Here is a 16,871-nt window from a genome sequence, read left to right as displayed (position 1 = left end):
ACAGGAGTCAGGGAAATGCAAATTAAATAACAATGAGATACCACTTTCCTCACAGCAGACTAGCAAACCAGGAGCATGAAAACACCTACTCCAGGCTGGGAAGGACGCTCTTTACCACATCACAGTAGCTACAACCTTGTTGGAGAGCAATCCAGCAACGTATATCAAAATAAAACAACTCCACATATTCTTTGACCCAGCAATCCCACACCTGGGAATGCAACCCATAGAAATAAAAGCACCAGAATATATGTGGATGTGGATGCTCACATCAACAGAGATCAGGATTGCAATAAAACCCTAAAACAAAGTGTTTGCCCATAGGCAGAGGAATGGTTGAATCGATTGTGGCACATTTATAGCATGGTGGGTTATGCAACCATTAAAAGAGAATTTCTTGGGGCCGGCCCCGTGGCCAAGTGGTTAAGTTAGTGCACTCCACTTCCACAGCCCAGGGTTTCACTGCTTCAGGTCCTGGGTGCAGACCTGGCACTGCTCATCAAGCCATGCTGAGGTGTCATCCCACATAGCAGAGCCAGAAGGATCTACAACTAGAAAATACAACTATGTACCTGGGGGCTTTGGGGAGAAGAATAAGAAAAAAAAGATTGGCAACAGATGTTAGCTCAGGGTCAACCTTAAAAAAGATAGTAATAATTTCTTAAACCTCTGTCTACTGACTTGAGGGGACTTCCATCTTCCACTTCTGTAAGATGCAGAGCAACGTATAAACTATGGTCCCATTTTTGGAAAGACAGGGAGAGAAATCTACATGGGTGTGTGTATATTTATATCTGATTTTATGAGCATAAAGAAAGATACAGAAGGATATAATCAACCTGCTAGCAAGGTTACCTAGGAGGAGAAGCAGGTGGTACAGACAGAGAGAAAAACAGGAAGGGGAGGAAAGAAAAATATGAGAAGAGGAAAAAAGTGAGAAGGGAGGTTAAAAGAAATCATGTCATTTCAAATAAGGACAATTGTAAAATTACGCATATTTGAAAAAGGCAACCATTGATCTCCACATACAACTACTCGATAAAGCTTGTTGATCATGGTATTCAAACCCGCTACGTTCCTTACATGATTTTTTGATCACTTGCTCTGCAGATTTCTAACAGGTATATTGAAGTTTCCCACAAAGCTATGGATTGGTTGTTTTCTCCTTGGAATTCCATCAGTTTTAGTATTAGATATCTCAGTTCTATCTTACGAGGCACATGCAGACATAAGGGCTAAACTTATTGGCAGATTGAATATTTTATCAATATATATATGTTTTTAATTTCAAATAATACTGATTATTTTTGCCTTGAAATCCATTTAGCTTCATGATAAGATTGCTGGAACCACTTGCTCTCCTTTTGCTGCTATTTGCGTCGTATACCGTCTGCCATCTTGGTATCTTCAATCTTTCTGTGTTACTCTGTTCTTGCTGTCTTATAAAAGAGCATGCAGTTTGACCTTTTTTGCTTAGTTCTAGCCTCTGTCTTTTAACAGTGAACTTGATATATTCACATTTACTGTGGTTATTGATTTATTTGCACATTTTCTATCAAGTTACCATGGGTTTTCTATTGTATGTGCTGTTTTCGTGTTTCTTTTTCATCCCTGCTTTTTGGTTAGTTGATAGCATTTTATTTGTTCCAAATTAATTTTTCTTCTTCTGAGTCAGAAAATATATATTTCTGTTTCTATTATCTTTACACTTTTTATACACATAGCTAAGCATATTCTTAATCAACATCTAGAGTTAATGTCTATATCTTCCTATTAAATAAAATGAGAATCTTAGCATGCTTTCATTTCTCTCTCCTGCCTCCTTTTCTGACCTTATGCTTCTCCATTCCATGTTATCATCTCAGATTTTAATTAATTATTGTAAGTGTATATATTTATTTAAACCTAAAAAGAAACCGTATTGGTTTCCTTGCTTACCGTGCTTCTCATGTTCCATGTTTTCTTCCTGGATTCCTTTTCTCTTTGTTGGAATGTATCTGCTACACCAGTGGGTTCTCAAGCAGAGGGTACACCGCACCCTTTCCCAGCGTGGGGTGTTTTGTGTTACCACAGAGACTGAGTGGAATGCTACCGGCATCTGGTAGATGGTGGTGAAAGACACCAAGCAGCCTGCAGTGTGTGGATCCATCTCATACAACGAAGAATTTTTCCACCCACAATGCCAACAGCACCCTGCTGAGAAATGCTGTTCTATGTGAACTGGGAGTTGTAAACTATTTTAGTCCGTTCGTGTCTTAAAATGTCTTTATGATGCCCTCGCATTTGCTTGATAGCTTGGTTGGGTGAAGAGTCCTAGATTCACAAGTATTACCAGAGAACTTTGAAGGTACCATTCTGTTGTTTTCTTTCTCGCAAAGTTCCAGATGTGAAGACAGACATCAACCTTATTCTCCTTCCATCCTGGATAATTTTTTTCACTCTGGAAACATTCAGATTTCCTTTTTATCCTTAGTGTCCTGAAATCTCATCATGATGTGCTTCGCGGTAGGTCTTTTTACACTCTTCCTGTAAATTACAAGAAGTAATTTCTGTAAGTTACAGAGGACCTGTAACTAGATCCTCTCGATATAAGAGCTCATGTATTTCTTGAGTTCTAAAAAAATGTCTTGACAACTAGAAGGACCTGCAACTAAGATATACAACTGTGTACCAGGGGGGATTTGGGGAGACAAAGCAGAAAAACAAAAAAAGAAAATGTCTTGAATTATTACCTTGCTTTGGGGACTCTCCTTCCTCTTTTTCTTCTCTCATTCTGTAACCCACATCCAGCAGACGGTGGAACTTTGGCGTTTGTCCTTCATGTCTCTCAATACTTTGTTCATACTTTCCATCTATTTATCTTTTTGCACTGCATACTGGGAGAATCCCTTAGCTTGATCTTCTGGTTTACTAATACAGTCTTCAATCCATTTTGCTATTCAAGCCATCTATTGAGATTTTTATTTTAAAAAGAATTATTATTTTTATTTTTAAAAGAATCAAACTTTTTAATTTATAAAATTGGTGGGTGCTTTTAAAAAAAATTGATGCAACAGGCTCTTTCATTTGTCCAAGGTCTTAATGATGCTCATTCTATAGTCTTGTTCCATTTGCTCTCTTAACTCAGTTTCATCATCTGCTAAGCAGGAATAATTCCTACCTCTCAGTTTCATTGTGATAATTAGAGGTAACATAACATACTGCCTGGCATATAGTGCACTAAATATCTATTTGATGAATAGACAAAGCAAAGTAATATATGTAAAATACCTGGCACATACATAGTAGCATTCATTAGATGAAAGTATATTGCCATTATCCTCATTATTATGTTCACTGAGACAATGACATTCAAGGATTTTACTTTCTTGGTTTCAACCATGTGAGAACACACGACCCCTCCCACCCTGAGACCTGTGACACGGGCCGCTTTATAACTCCCCTGAGGCACGAATTTGAGCTGCAAGTTGCAAGGCTGGTGGGTGGGAGTGGGAACGTGCCCAGCATGTCTCCCAAAATGGCTTTATGCTTTTATTTAATATGTGAAGCCAGTTAACCATCTCCACCACTCTGAAAGGCAGATGTCATTAGCCCAGTTTTAGAGGAGAATAGATCTGAAGGAGTTACAAGCTCCAGGCACCGGGCAGTTGTTTAGCAATCTGGGCTAGGCAGGCAGACTGAGGGGGTTCTTTCTGACTCAAGAAATGGACTCGCTGAGCCTCAGTTTCTTCTTCTGTAAAATGGGACATACAGTGCCTCTTCTGTCAACTCTGTTGGAATTCTACTCATCACTCATCTTTCAATGCCAGTACAAAGGCACTGTGGCCACTTCCAAGCATTTGAACCATTCAGGCTGAAACTTTCAGTACATTCTACCACTTCCTCTGCTCCTCCATTAGCCAAAGGCATCACACTTTGCTGGGAATTGGCTAATTGTGTGTGCGTCTGCCCCCACCACCAGAGAGAGATCAACTTGAGAGAAGTATGGTCATACCGCATAACGACACCTTGATCAACGACAGACCCCATATACCATGTAGCCAAGGGGTTTAGTAGGCTATACCATCTAGGTTTGTGTAAGTACACTGTATGATATTCGCACAATGACACAATTGCCTAATGACACATTTCTCAGAATGTGTCCCCGTCATTAAGCAACTCATGATTGTACATGAGGCAGCGATGAGGTGACTTCCCAGAATCTTAGGCATAAGGCTGCTCTCTGATAATTAAACTATAAGACAAACCAAAAAAATAGGATGGAAACAGAGATAAAGAATTTACCTGTGTGGGGGGCCGGCCCCATGGCCGAGTGGTTAAGTTCGCGCACTCCACTTCGGCTGCCCAGTGTTTCGCTGGTTCAGATCCTGGGCGCAGACATGGTACCGCTCATCAAGCCATGCTGAGGCGGCGTCCCACATAGCGCAACCAGAGGTGCTCACAACTGGAATATGCAGCTATGTACTGGGGGCTTTGGGGAGAAAAATTAAAAGAAGAAGAAGAAGAAGAAGAAGATTGGCAACAGTTGTTAGCTCAGGTGCCAACCTTTAAAAAAAAAAAAAGGAATGTGACCTGTGGGGTTAGCAAGCTGTTGTGTCTCAGCTTCAAACCCATCTTTCCATGATCCGCTTTGTGATGCCGGAGCTGGGATTCTGAGAACTGCATTCGGCTTTGCCAGCAGCTCCCTCCGAGGCTCTGCTAAGGGGGGCACTCGCAGGAAGCTGCAAGCCTGGAAGAAGAAAAGGACTTGCTCCTTCCTGTTTTCTTCCTGTGGGATTCCTATGAGCAGCACCCCAGCACCACCTCCTCTCCTTGCCAGTGGCGGGTCTCCTCCTGTGACACCCGGTGAATCCAGTTTGCAGTGTTTTCCACACTTGCAGCCCAGCCGTCTTCTGCTCCTGCGGACGCCAGCAACCCCTCCTCAGAGGTCTGAGTCCCAGCCTCGAGGCCCCTCACAGCCCAAGCTGGCCCGTGACCCCTCTCAGAGGTCTGAGTTTCAGGAACCATCTCTAAATTTTAATAATGCCAACATCTTCCCTTTGCTCCTTCAGCCTTAAAGATGGCAGATGCTTCCTGCAGTCACTACCTCCAGAAGACCTTAGAGTTCTTTGGATCCATTTTTAGGAACCTTCTTAACAACTTTATATCTAGTTAACAATTCTTTATACTAATGTATCTCTTTCAAATAACTGGTGTGGTTTCCAACTCTTGACTAGACCCTGACCGACACATCCCCTTGAAGGGGTAGACCCTCCCCCAGGACAGGAAGAGGCCATACACCTAAATGAAGATAAAAAGTCTTCCGAGGAAGAACGTGTCCTTCAAAAGAGGGTTGGTCAGCCACAGAAGCCTGGATCAGCGAGAGTCAGCAGCACAAACCCCGCAGGACATCCTCAGCAGTGACAAGAGGACAAACCATAGTCATCCACAGCCTGGGGGACAGTAAAGAGCTCTGTTGGAGGATGAGACCACCACTCAGTATCTGCAACCAGCTGAATTTGTTGCTTCCTTAAGTACAGGCGCAGGCTGGGGAGCTCAGTGAGCTGTTGATCTCACACAGGTTTGGGGAAGAGTTTGTTTGGGAGCAATTGGCTCCAAAGGCAGGAGTGAGTGGACACCAGCCTTAGAAGCACGGTCAGTGCGGTGAATCTGCTGCAGGTTGGCTGACTTTGAAAGCACAGACTGTCACTGATTGGTTGGTTTCAGAGGCAGGATCAGTGAGGTGAGTTGCCATTGACCTATTAGGTTTAAGACCAGATCAGATGGTGGTTCCTTCTTGCTAGGGCTATAGAAAAATCAGTCTTTTCCTAGGAATGTGCAGGCTTGTTAATATTCACATCCCACCTGCTCTCCTGCTTCCTTCTTTGTATTCTACTAGCCATTCTTAACACAATCTGATCACAGCAATCAAGGAGATCTTTTTTCAAAATTCAAATCACATTGTGTCACCCTCCTGCTTACAACCCTCTAATGGATTCCCACTGCACAGACAGCAAAACTTGGCTCAACACAGCAGAGCTGACGAGGCTGCATTCGCTGGCTTCTCCATACTTTTGTCTTTTCTTGGCTTTTATGATCCCACCACCTCGTTCAACTCAGGATCTTTCTTACTTCCAGATTTTCCCACAACACTATTCCTTCCGCCTGGAACACCTTACCCTTCACTGGAAAACTCCTATTCATCTGCCAAGTCTCAGTATAATTATCACCTCCTCAGAGAGGACCTCCATGACTGTGCAATCCTCCTGCTTTAGTTGCTGGAATCTGGGGGGTGAATCTAATCATTCTCCAATAGCATTTATCAGAGTTTATAATAACGTTTGATTTGTTTGTTTATTTCTTTGCTGTTTATCTCCCCTGTGGGGCTGAGAATGATCTGAGGACAGGGACCATGTCTTGCTCACCACTATCTGACCAGTGGCTGCATACATTGAGCTCTTAGCAAATGTTTGTGGGAAGAACAGATAAACTCTCAAGTGAGGGGTCTTCCTACAATAAACAGGAGCCTCCACATGGTCAACTTCCCCAGCCAGAGCTCCAAGGCCAGGCCCCCTGGCAAGAGTGGGCCTTCATTTCCTCTATCATGGCCACCCCAGCTTCTCTACAAATGGGCAGTGACTCTGGACAAACCAAGTCAGTTCAATAAAACTTGTGGAGGTGTCTACTGGGGCAAAGGAAGCATCCATCAATAAAGAAACCCCCACCCGCCCCCACCCAGGCTCTGATGTCTGTAAGACAGGGCTTACAGCGGAGGGATGAAGGCAAGGATGGTGAGACAGAGGGACCAGGGTCGGCAAGACTGGCTCACTCTCCCCAACCCAACAGCCATGTGCGCGCGCGCGCGCGTGCAGACACACACACACACACACACACACGTCTGTTTGGCCATTTATAACAACCCCCTAAATGCCTTCTCCAGGCAGGATTTTTACTTGTTTTACCTCACATAACTCCCTCACCAGCCCCTATGAGTCAGTGTCTACTATTATAGTGAATTTCAGAGAGATCAAGCAAATTGCCCCAGGACTCAGAGTACAGGCGGTTATATTCAGCACAGCCATCCTCAGTTGTTAAAGGACTGAAATTATCCAGTATTAGTTGGTAAATAGTAGCTGCCTCGACCCGCTGAGCACTTTCCCCACATCCCCAGCCTCTTTCCGCCCACCTCCCACCACTTCACATCCCCACATTCCAGTAACTAACGAGTTAGAGCCCTTAACATATGGGGTGGGGGAGGGACAGAGACATCCTCTAGGAATCTTCTCCAGGAGCTGTCCGTTCTCATCTATCAGCCCTCGTGCCTCAATGGTCACTAACTATTTTACATTGTTATTTAGTTCTCTGCTTCTGTTGTCACCAAGATCTTCCTGCTGGAGAAGCAGATCCTGGGGGCCGATCTCAGCGCTGGCTGCGGGCTTATCTCCCGTTGTTCAGACAGAATAGTGGGCTGTAAGAGCAGCTGCCCAGAGGCGTCTACAACCCCACCACCACGTGAGTACAGAAAGCAGACGACTCACACCAGATCCTAGCGTGCTTGCTATTTTCTAAGAAATTACTGAGCCATTGCTGTGGCTCTTCATTAAGTGACCTCTTTACTAAGTGACTTGCTGGGGGCGCTCCAGACATGAAGAATGGCCATTTAGTGGTTTTCAGAGCGTGGATACGAAGGTTGGAGTCCACTTGTTCAAGTCCCAGACCTGCCGCTTAGTCGCCGTTTAGCAAATGACTTAACCTCTCTGTGCTTCAAGTTGCTCTTGTGAAAAAGAGTAATGGGAGTAACAACAATAATGCCTACTTCAGAGGGTTGGGGTGAAGGTTAAACTAGATGCAGTATGCAAAGTCCCTAGGAGTAATAAAATTAAAGTAAAATCCTTAAAACAGTGCCTGCCGCCTACCCTAATGTTATATTGGTAGGTGGTGGCTATTATTTTTATTTACTGGGTGTGCTAGACATTTTGAAAATCTCATTGAGTACGTTCCCCAATGCTCTCCTGCCCCACCACACACACACACACACACACACACACACACGGAGCTTTATGTATTGGAAGGTGATTTCCTCCGCCAGCAGAGGGCGCTGTTCTCACGCGCGAGGCTTGAGCAGGTCCGGCTGGGGGCTGACAGCTGACCGCTCACCGGGTCTCCAGGCTCCCCCCGCCCCTCTCCCCGCTTCCACTCACACGAACACAAGATAAGCCCCAGTTCCTGGAAGAACGATCTTCGCGAATTAAGTTATCGTGACTTATGTGAACCCCCAACCTGCAAGAGCCGTTGCTAGACTGGCTGTCTGCCTCCTGCCCTTTGCTTCCCACTTAAAGAACCGAGTCACCATGAATTTTCTTAATGATACTTTATTCGCCTGTTTGAGTCATTTTTCTTCTCTATCTGAGGTACAGAGTTTATCGTAAGGGAGACAGCACAGTGTTGCAGAAAAGACCCAGGCCTTGAAATTAGACAGAGCTGGATCTGAATACCAGCTTCGCCACTCCACCAAATAACCCTGGGCAAATGTCTAAACGCTCTGCGCCTCAGTTTCCTCATTTGTATAATAAAGCTAATGAGTATGCACCTCATAGGAATGTGAGGATCAAACAATGTACCTCACGTACAGACCTTAGCACAAAGTCTCCCGGCTTAATAAGTGTTTGAAAAAAGAATGAATTAAAGAATGAAATGCCCAGATAGATTGTTTTCAGTGGGTAGGATAAAGAGAAAGACATGTACTTTGAAATCAGATTGACTTGGGTACCAGCCAGGCTGTGTAGCCTTAGCAAGTTTCTTTGCATCTCTAAGCCTCAGTCTTCCTTATCTGTAAGATGGGCCCTCTAACACTGCATGGAAAGTTGACAGTTTTCAATGAGATAATGTATATAATAGTGTCCAACATAAGTCTTGGCACAGAGTAGACCCACAATAAATGCTGGTTCTATTTCTTTTAGCAGATAGACATAGGTTTTAACATTTATGAGCCACCATATCGGAAATCTTTCTGGTTTGGTGACAGGGATTGTATTTCAACAATCATTGTATCTGAGCCGGGCCACGCTTAACTTATGAGTGTTTAAGATTTAAACTTAACGTGAGTCAAGTTCATAGACACCATTCATTTACCCATGGTTTCTTTTCATTTGTTTATTCGATGATGCAATACATAAGATATTGGGGGCCGGCTCCGTGGCCAAGTGGTTAAGTTCACGTGCTCCGCTGTGGCGGCCCAGGGTTCGGATCCTGGGCGCGGACATGGCACCGCTCATCAGGCCACGTTGAGGCGGCGTCCCACATCCCACAACTAGAAGGACATGGAACTAAGATATACAACTGTGTACAGGGGGGTTTGGGGAGATAAAGCAGAAAAAAAAAAGGAAGATTGGCAACGGTTGTTAGCCCAGGTGCCAATCTTTGAAAAAAAAAAAAATATATTGGCCACATACTATGTACTAGATACGCTGTAGGTGCTGGGGATGCAGCTAGGAACAAGATAATCAACATCCCTGCTGTCGTGGAGCTTACAACTGGTGTGGAAGTCATAAAACAAAACAATAATATGACATTAAGTGCTATAAAGATGAGAGCTGGTTACGGGAACAGAGTAGGGTTGGAGGGGCTGAATTAGAGAAGACAGGGAGGTCAGGGAAGATTTGCCTGTGGAGGCGTTAGAGCAGATCTGAATAAAGAAGTAAGCCACGTGATGGTCAGGGGGAACAGCATTCCAGGGGAGGGAACAGAAAATGCCAAGGCACAGAGGTGGGAAGAAACTGTGTTTGAGGAACGGGAAATTAGAGGTGAGAGGCTCAAGCAGAGTGAGCTAGGGGGAGAGTGGAAAGAGATTAGGTCAAAGCAGTCGAGTGCCAGATCATCCAGGGTCTCACAGACCTTGGTGAGATTTTATCTTTCTAAGTTCCCCACCGCTGGGCCATAGTAGAGGTGGATGCTGATGGGAATAACAGAAGCATTGATGTTGCAGGGGAGAGGGGATAAGTGCAGAGGCAAAATGTCTGAGTAGGTGAGAGGAGCTGAAATCTAGGATCTATGGTACCTGCAGGATTGCCTTACAGAGGATCAGAGAAGGTGCATTTGTGGTCACAGGAGGAAAGGCGGAGCATTTGGGTGCTGACGCAGGCAGACTGGTGGGTTTGGTGATGAGAAGATGAGGTAGTTTTTTCCTTATTGTTTCTCTCTCTCTTTTTTTTTTCTGGTCAGAGAGATAAGAAGATCACCAACTAAGACTGAGGAGTTGAATGCAGAAGAGAGGAGAAGATGCGAGATAGCCAGCATCTGGTGAGGGAGAGTGGACTGGGCAGGGAAGTGGGTACTGTAGGACTGCCGCACAGTGGGGAGGACCCACTTGGGCCACAAAGGGTCTGTACTGTTCTCCAGGCCCGTCAATTGCTGGGCACAGGTGTGGAATAGATGGTGAGTTGGGGTCAAGCAGAGTTGGGATTTTCCAGGTGGATGGACGGAGAGAGAAGGGAGCATAGGAGTTGACCAGGGGAGTCATTATAAAAAAGACCCAGGTTCTAAGCTGGGCAAGGAGGGAAGTGAGGCCACAAAGGGGATGACACACTATACACATGCGGAGGGTTGTGACACATGGTTTGGAGAACTGGGAGGGGTGTTTTGATCCACTCCAGTTTCAGATGTGATTTTAGAGGAACTCAAAATACTAGAGATAATTCATTCACACAACGAATACTTATTGGAAGCCTACTCTAATTTTTGTTTTTGGTGAGGAAGATTGGCCCTGAGCTAACATTCACGCCAATATTCCTCTATTTTGTATGTGGGACGCTGCCATTTAATGAGTGGTGTGTAGGTCCGCGCTGCAGATCTGAGCCCGTGAACCTGGGGCTGCCCAAGCGGAGCACATGAACATTGGCCAATATGCCAATGGGTCGGCCCCCAGGCCTACTCTAATTTTTAAAACTACCTACAATTTATTGAGCACTTATTATATGCCAGGTACCATGCTAAGTGTTGTACATTTACCGTATCTCATTTAATTCTCAATGACAATCCATTAAGGTTGGTACTGTTATTATCCCCATTGTACCGTTGAGGAGACTGAAGCTTAGAGAGATCTAGTAACTTACACAAGAACACACAGCTGGTAAGTGGCAGAGAGGTCTGTACGATTACAAAGCCCAGGATCTTAACTATTATGCTCTGCCATGTGCCAGACACTGTGTTGGGTTCATGTAATCATGACACTCAGCTTCAGGTATTTCTCTTACTTGATCCCAGCCTGACAACTGGGCACTTGGCCTCATTTGCCCAGGGGTAGCAGCTGAGGGTGGAGGTGGAAGGATCTAGAATTCTTTGCTTGTGCGTGGTCCTGGTGGGGCTGTCAATCAAAGTGCCTGCTGTCCTTAGCTAAGGGAAGGACATGTTACCTGAGCTCAGGCAATTGGACTTTTGCTCCAGGGACTTTGACTCTGATCAAAGAAAGATCTGATCAAAAAGATGGCAGAAAAGGATGGAACTGATTCATTTTGGCTACCTAAACGCCCAAAGCATCTCGTCTCTGGGCTTTTCTAAGCCTACATCTACAGCTTCCTGTCGTCTCTGTGAATTAGCCACTAGCCTGCCAATAAACCCCTTTTCTGCTAAAGATAGCCAGAATTGGTTCCTGAGACTTGCAATTAAAGAACCCGCACTGACATATCAGGAAAAGACGACAAAGTATTACAAAGCTAAAGTGAATGACTCATTCCGAAATGTGTATGGAACCGGGCCAGGACTAGGGTAAGCAAGTGAGGCACCCGAGGCACGAAATTTAAGGAGGCTGTCACTCTCAAGGTTGTGTAAGTGCAGGGCTGACTCCAGCAAACAGCCAACCCCCAGGCTCCCCCCTAGAAAAGTGGCTTAAAGAACAAAGATTATTTCTCTTTCATGTAAGACTATGAAATGACCTGGAATACTTCTGTTCCACGTGTTCATTCAGGGACCCTGGCACCTTCCATGTTTGGTGCTGTCATCACATAGCACACCATTACAATCACAGGGTCAAGGCTGGGTCCAGCCAGTGAGAAGGAGAAAGAGCCAGGAGGAGACAGGCCCGCTGACTCAACGGCCTTGCCTGCAGTTTCATACATCACTTCCACTCTCAAGAACTTAGTTACCTGGCAGATCTTAACGGCAAGCGGGGCTGGGAAGTGAAGCTTGGCTGGGCAGCCACGTGACTGTGGAAGGAAGAAGGGGTTTTGGCAGACAGCTAGCAGACTCCACAGCAGTCATGAGCCCATCTCCCATCCCACATGGAGCCCATCTCCCAGCAGATTCTATTCTCTAACATTAAAGGCTGCTGGATATAAGCACCACGGAGGCCCAGGGAGGGAGAGGAGTTCACAGGCTGGTGTAAATGAGGAAGGCAGGGAGGAGTGGGAGAATGTTCCCGAGGAGAGGGGCCACAGCAGTAACCCCCAGAGCCCGGGAAGGTAGAATGAACTCAGCCAGTCATCTTGCAAGGGGGCAGAAAGAGATCCACTAGGCTGAGGTGGATCTCATGGGATCTCCCAGCATAGTGTGGCGGACGGAAGATGGAGTGAGGGAAGCTGGATCTGAGCTCTGGTTCCTGAGTTGACCTCAGGTGAATCCTTAACCTTGGCACGCCTTAGAATCCTCCTTTGTAAGATAATAAGGATGATAACAGAATCATCCACAATAATAATACATTAATAATAAACAATAGCAGGATGAATACTAACAAGGTGGCTGTCAGGGTCCCACAAAGCAATGGTCTATAAAGGGCTTTGGTATAAAGGGGAAACCATGGCCACAGGCTGCCACCTATTTTTGTAAATAAAGTTGCAACAGAACACAACCACACTAGTTTGTTTCTATCTTGTCTGTGGTTGCTTTCAGACAACAACAGGAAAGTTGAGTAGTTGTGACAGAGACTGTATGGCCAAAAGTATTTACTATCTGGACCTTTATGGAAAGTTTGCTGACGACCTCTGCAAGGGCTGTAGCCATGTTAGCTATTATTAAGCTTCAGCTTCCCTGAGCATCGTTTTATTCACCAGTAAAACAGGACTAACAAAAAAATCATCTTCAATTTCAAGATGTTTGGAGCATCAAATAAAACAACATATGTAAAACTGCTTTGCAGACGCTTTGCAGACGAAGTGCCATATAAATGATAGTTGTTAGTCTCTTTTCTAAGTATTAATTTCATTATTTAGTCTCTGTTGAGCATCTGAAAAACGGACAAAATACCTACCGCCTGGGACTTGTAGGGATCTGTGAGACGAAACAGTTAAAGGATAACCTTTGGACTCAAACAGGCACAGGCTGGCGTCTTGCTCTGCCCATCACTAGCTGTATGATCTTTGGCCCTCTCAGAACATCAGCTTCCTCATCTGTAACAAGGTGATCCGTATAATACCTCCATCAGGATTCCTGTGAGTATAAAGGGAGATAGCAGGAGCGAGGCCTTGGCGCGGTGCCCCGCCTCGTTCCGATCCGCAGGTGCAGTGACGAATACCTCCTCCCACGGGTCTCTACCAACAGCACAGCTCAGCTGTACCCCTCTGCCTCTGCTCGGCGCCCACGGTCAGCCCTGGGTGCCGGTATAATTAGCTTCATCTCGGTGGTGAGCAGCCACGGCTGCTCACAGCCTCTGACACGACTGTCACCTCCCACTCAGTTATCCCCATTGTTGAGTGTAAGTTTCATGCTCGCTGGGCACACGGTTGAGTGCCACCAGAGGACAGCTTAGCCCTCAAGACGTCTACTTTGTCACAAGGAACCAAAGTCTTTTCCTTCGCTCCAGGGCTGTGCCAAGAGAAAAGTTAAAAAAATATATATATATGCTGCCTCTTGCATTTGCTGAGAGATCCGGTTCCTCCAGACCCCACAGCCCGCAAGGGGAAATGCGGCCTGTTTCTTTAAGAGGCCTCCGCTAGGGGGCGGGGACCGCCGGCGTTTTCCCCGGCTGCTGGGCCCGGCCTCTCTTGAGTGACAGGGAAACGACCCAATTGAAGGAAGAGAATTCAGCGTAACGGCGAAACAGAGCAATAGGAACCCGAGTCGGCTGCGCGGGGCGGGGTCCCGGGAGGGCGGGGCCGGCGGAGGCCGGAGGAGCGGCGGCGGTGAGAACCGGCACGGGAGCTGGGCCTAGGTCTGGGTACCGGTGAGTGAGGGGCGGGCTGGGGCCGGGGCCGGGGCCGGGCCGCGGAGAGGGCCTTGGCCCGAGGGACGCAGGGGGGAGAGGACGGGCCGGGAAGCGGGAAGCAGGCTGCGGGCTGCGGCCTGCTTCTCTCCTGGGGCTGAGGGGCTGGAGGCGAGGGCGGGCCTGGGCGGCACTGTGCCGGTTCGGCAGGCCCTCGAGGGGTCGCGCCGCGGCCCAGCCGGGGACGCCTGGCCGGAGGGGCACCGGGTCCCGAGTGGGAAGGGGCGTCGGCGGGGAAGACGGCAGGCCAGGCCGCGGGAAGCGGGGGCTGGGCCGGGCTGGGGTCGGAGGGAGGGGGAGGGTGGGAGGATGGAGCCGGGGGCGCGGTGAGAAGATGGAGCGGGGCGAGGGCTCCCGAGGAGCCCGAGGAGTGTGTGGGGCTGGGTGGCACCCTCCGAAGCCCGGAGTCATTCTTGACATCGCCTCCCTTCCCCAACCGCCTCTGCACCGCTCCTCACCGCGCCCCGTCCATCCGGCCGGCTCAACAGCCTCCGGTCCATCCACTGCCCATCTCCGCCGCTGGCCCCTCAGTTCAGGCCTCTGTCGCCTAGACAGCTGCAGTGTCCTAACTGACCTGCCCACGTGCACTCTGGCCCCTCTCCTGTCGTCGGCCTCGTACCATGGCCAGAGGGATCTTTTGTCAAAATGAGGATCAGATCCGGACCCTCCGCTGCTTAAACCTGGCCGCCCCCCTCTCCTCCCCAACCTTGCAGGCTCACCCCAGATTCTCACCCAGGTCCTGGAGATCTGCTCCCGCCGACCTCTCCTTCGTCTCAGTCTCCAACCCTTCTTGCTCAGGAGTTCCTCACACTGGCCTTTTCTGCTTCCTTCTACATACTAAGCTCTGGCCCTCCTCAGGGTCTTTACACTTCGGTTCTTTCTGCCAGGGCTTCTCTTCGCGGCATGGTTTTAGTCCAGCAAACTCTTCTTCATCCCTCAAATCTCCGCTCAAGTATCACTTCCTGCGGAGGCATCCTTGGTCCTGACTCCTCCACCCAGTGAATTCCCCTCTTTCATCACCCTGGGTACTTCTCCTTTGCAACTCTTGCACAGCTGCAGTTTTAAATTTATTTATGAAAGTCTTAATGTCTGTCTGTTCCCTCAGATAATAAAGTCCACAAGGAAGAAGATAGTGTCTGGTTTTGCTCCTTGTCTTTCCAGCATCTGCACAGGGCCAGGCACTGTAAACCTTTATTGAATAAATGAATGGAGAACTTGCCTTTGGCAGGAGGAAGGGGGTGTGAGTTGTGGTCCCTGATGTCCTGCCTCTGGAAGAAGGAAACCAGCATTGGAATACTTTTTGTGTGTCAGGTGCTATGCTTGAGCAATGCTGTCCAATAGAAATATAATGCAAGCCATATATGTAATTTCAAATTCTTTGGTAGCCATATTAAAAAAGTAAAAAGAAACAGGCGAAATTATTTTTCATATCTTTTATCTGACCCAGTGTATTCCAAAATAATATTATTTTGACATGTACTCAATATAGAAACATTATTGATGAGATATTTCACATTTTTGTGTGTGTACTAAGTCTCTGAAATCTAGTGTGTGTTTTACACTGATAGCCTATCTCAATTTGTAGCAGCCACATTTCAAGGGCTCTGTAGCCACACGTGGCTGGGGCTGCGGTATTGGGCTATACAGTGCAGGATGCTTTATGTACCCGTGGCATTTCATCCCCTTTAGAGTTTTTTGAGAGAATTATTGTTATCTGCATTTTACTAATAAAAATAATGAAGCTTCTAAAAGTTGCATTGCCTGCCAGTGATCATCCTAGAGTGTGTGAGGGGAGGAGGCAAGATTAGGACCAGGACCCCCATCTGTTAATCTGGAGTCTGCTCCTTCTGTACCCCATGCTGCCTCTAGGAGGTGCCAGGGAAGTCTGGGGGTGCAAGAAGTGGGAAATAAACTTCTTGAAAACAATAGCACCTGTGGGTATAGAGCATATTCTAGCTTGTTCTATGCAGAGCTAATGTGTCTGGATGCATCAGTACCACCTCAGGAACAAGCATATTTGATTCACTTGAAGGAAAAACCTGCAAGGCAAGTCCTTTGGACCAGTCACCATAGCTCAGTGCAGCCTGCAGCAGTTCAGCCTGGTCCCAGGATCTGGGTAGGAAGATGTTCACACCCTGCAGCCTCTCGAAGCTGCTGGGAGTACTAGGCGTGAGTTCAGGCTGGCTGTTGAGTTCAGCAGGTGCTCACTGGGTGAGGCCCTCACTACCGTGAGGCCAGCACTGTTCTGGGCCTTTTAGGGTGACTGGGGACTATAAGTCACAGCCTTCATCTTCAGGATGCTTACGGTGTACGTAGAAAGACAAGACAAGATCACAGAATGATTAGATGATCTGGAAGACACCATGTGGTGTGATAAAGACCCAGAACTGGTGGTGTGCCAGAGGTTGCAGAGTGACTGTCTAGGCCAAGCGGTGTAATGTGTTTAAAAATGTTGACTCTGAATTCCTCCAAAGCAGGGTGGGTACTTTGCACTTTACTCTACATAGATGATATGTCCCTACACAGTCCCTACATAGATGATGCTTGGCTTATTGACTTACCTGCCTGGCTGCTTAAGACATTTGAATTTGTAACACCATTAGGCATGCTGGTTTCATTGGAGTCACTAGGAAAGATTTGTTGATCACCTATTATGTGCCAGGCACTATATTGGCCACTGCCAATAAACTGACTGTAAAGC

General features: G+C 46.9%; 1 protein-coding gene and 1 long non-coding RNA gene across 11 annotated transcripts in view; one reads left to right on the top strand and one right to left on the bottom strand.

Annotated features, from left to right (window-relative positions):
- Positions 1 to 1,938: 1,938 nt before the first annotated feature.
- On the bottom strand, positions 1,939 to 15,124 carry LOC138919997 (uncharacterized). The gene is made up of 5 exons (XR_011430581.1): positions 14,903 to 15,124; positions 13,220 to 13,398; positions 4,285 to 4,471; positions 2,733 to 2,948; positions 1,939 to 2,526 (listed from the first exon to the last, which is right to left on the bottom strand). It is a non-coding gene; the product is annotated as an uncharacterized lncRNA (long non-coding RNA).
- Positions 13,987 to 16,871, top strand: part of ELMO2 (engulfment and cell motility 2) — a 37,831-nt gene continuing 34,946 nt past the window's right edge. For 4 of the 10 annotated variants that reach the window (XM_070246867.1, XM_070246874.1, XM_070246868.1 and 1 more), the window contains exon 1: positions 14,044 to 14,131. The gene's annotated coding sequence lies outside the window, so the exon portion shown is untranslated. Of the gene's footprint in view, positions 14,132 to 16,871 lie in introns of all 10 variants that reach the window. The other 6 variants (XM_070246873.1, XM_070246871.1, XM_023626644.2 and 3 more) reach the window with 5 other exon arrangements.

The sequence above is a fragment of the Equus caballus genome, chromosome 22 (genome assembly GCF_041296265.1).
Source record: "Equus caballus isolate H_3958 breed thoroughbred chromosome 22, TB-T2T, whole genome shotgun sequence".
In the NCBI taxonomy this organism is placed as follows: Eukaryota; Metazoa; Chordata; class Mammalia; order Perissodactyla; family Equidae; genus Equus; species Equus caballus.
Note: the sequence above shows the minus strand (reverse complement) of the source record. Positions and strands in the feature narration are given on the sequence as shown.